Here is a 2,579-nt window from a genome sequence, read left to right on the forward strand (position 1 = left end):
CCAGATCCTTCACTGAATCCTGGAGCTCTGCCTGGATCCGACCCAGCTGCTCAATGCACTGGGGGCGACCGTCGTGGGACAGCAGAGAGAGAGGGGGGGGGATGTTAGAGAATTACATGAAGGATTGGGGCACAGGATCGAGGACTGAGGTCGGTACCTTTTTCAGCTGCTGTTCTTTGTAGAGGCGTAAAGTTTTGGCGGGGTCCGAGATCTCGTTCTTGTAGTTCTCGCAGACGTTGAGTCGAGACTGGGTCACCTGCATGGTGCCTTCAAGATAAGCCCGCCACACTCCATACACATTCCTGCAGCAGGAAAAACATGGTTACTGACTGCAAACACTATTTATGGAGCGCTATTCCCATGCAAACAAAAGCAACAGCCCTATTTAGACAGTTTCTGATTACATATACAGTAAAAAAAACCATTAGCACAGTTCCTTCACAACAAAACTTGGACTGCAATCAGATGGCAATTTATTCACAGGTCGTCCTTCTAAACTGGAAGTTTGCTTCACACATAGTCAGTCATGATCATAATGAACTTACTCAAGGTAAAGTAAACATTTCCTACTTGTTGCATTATTATAGCGGTCTAAATGAAAAAAAAAAAAACCCACTAAGAAAAAGTGTATATTTAAAAAAAACTGGATAGATTGGCTTCTAGTCAATGTAGTGGAGCAGCCATTTGATTTACTTCATGTAGTTCATTTCAAACAGCTATCCAAATGTTCATTACCATGCAAAGCGTCAATCGTCAATCAAAAAATAAAACTGCAGTAGTCATAAAAGATTTGACCATTTTTAGCGCAATTTCTCTTAAAGGTATAGTTCACCCAAATATGAACTTTTTTGTCATTGCCTCACCGTTACATGCAAGTTGTTACAAACCTGTATGAATTTCTTTCTTTTGAATATTTTAAAGAATGTGGGTAACCAAACAGTTTCTGGTCCCAATAGAGTTTGGTTACCAACATTCTTTAAAATATCTTGTGCTCAACAGTATAAAAAAAATCATACAGGTTTGGAACGGTGCGTAAATGATGACAACTTTCATTTTTGGGTGAAATACACCTTTAAAATGTTGATTTAGAAGAAAAAAACATCGACATTTCTATTTTTGACAGTAAAATCACAATGAAATGAATCACTAGACAACTCTGAAACTTAGTTATGGCTGTGTTGTAAGATTCAAGAAACACAAACTATCGCTGTAAAGCACTCATAGGGAAACTTGTGAAAGATGATTTTTTATTCACCTGTAATCTGTCCTCTGGTCGTCTGGTTTGATCCCAGGCCAGTCCCTCTTCAAATACTGACTCGCCAACTTCTGCAGGGCCTGAAAAATATAAAAACAACAGAAAACAGCGTAAGATGCTTGAATGTGTTCGGTTTCTCACGCTACATCCCAATTCCATTACTATCCAGGTAATGGAAGTATGCAAAACACAAATTAGTGTGTACAAAATCTTAATATATTTATAACAGTGTGCCAAAACTTGGGTAAAATTACCCAAGCCCAACAGACATTTTCAGCTGAATAAAAAGCTGTATATAAATGAATCTAAAATTTATGTATTCATGAATATTAAGCGAAAAAACTTAGCTAGATGCTAATTCTTACAATCAAACACAAACGGAAAACAACAAGGTCAACAAGACATTTCATGAAGTGAATGTCTGCTGTACTGTTTTGCTTGTAGTGTGCAGTGGTCTGTTATTTTGTGTTTTCGAACATGAACACAAAGCAATTAACAGGCCATATGCGTGTTCTCGTGATGACCCTGTCATCAAACACCATTTATCATGGATTAACACAAGCACAAACACATGACACGATACAAAGCAACCCAAATTCCAACGACCGTGACATATGTTTGCTGTTGGCATGAAGAGCGAGGAGTTTGCACTCTTCTCTGGGAACGTGAAAGGCCTCCGCTCGAAATTACACTTCCATAACTGCACAAACGCCACCTGACATATGGTGAAACGAACAAGGCGGCCTCACTTCCTAACGTGTTCTCTCTTCCGCCATATTGTAAATGGAGGAGAGAGATGCGCCTCTACGTGAGGCCGATTAGCTGCTGGCTTTCGTTGTGTCCCATCCACACCTGCCCCATTCCCAGATACCAAACAACAGCATCTAGAGTGTGTGCGGATGAGAGAATGGCATGTGTTTGTATAAGCAGCAGGGAATGAAGCAGAAGAAAGGAGCTGTTCTCTTCGGCTGAGGGCGGCGGTGTGGCAGAGACTGGCCTCTTTCAGTCCCTCAACAGGACGCTACAGATCAGCTGGGTTGACGTCTTTTATTTTCCTTCCTCTGCGTATTAGAACAATCACTGGACGTGTTTTTCTAACACTCACACTTAAAGCGAACAAGACAGAATAAAAAGGTCAAAGAGAAAAGGAAACTTAAAAATGTCTTAGTGTGCACTAGGACTGGACAAAATATTAAATATTAACAATATACACACTATGATTTTGCTGGTAATATAAATTTGAGCAACACCGAAAATCACAATGATTGCATGCAATTTTTTTACATCTTTGGACTAGTTTTGAATCCTTTAAAAAAAAAAAAAA

At 39.6% G+C, this 2,579-nt stretch overlaps 1 long non-coding RNA gene across 1 annotated transcript; it reads right to left on the minus strand.

Annotated features, from left to right (window-relative positions):
• Window positions 1–1,332, minus strand: LOC107683272 (uncharacterized). Its single transcript, XR_001633702.1, has 3 exons — window positions 1,256–1,332; window positions 158–302; window positions 1–58 (listed from the first exon to the last, which is right to left on the minus strand). It is a non-coding gene; the product is annotated as an uncharacterized LOC107683272 (long non-coding RNA).
• Between the last annotated feature and the right edge of the window lie 1,247 nt (window positions 1,333–2,579).

The sequence above is a fragment of the Sinocyclocheilus anshuiensis genome, unplaced genomic scaffold, assembly GCF_001515605.1.
Source record: "Sinocyclocheilus anshuiensis isolate Anshui unplaced genomic scaffold, SAMN03320099.WGS_v1.1 C33109087, whole genome shotgun sequence".
Taxonomy (NCBI): domain Eukaryota; kingdom Metazoa; phylum Chordata; class Actinopteri; order Cypriniformes; family Cyprinidae; genus Sinocyclocheilus; species Sinocyclocheilus anshuiensis.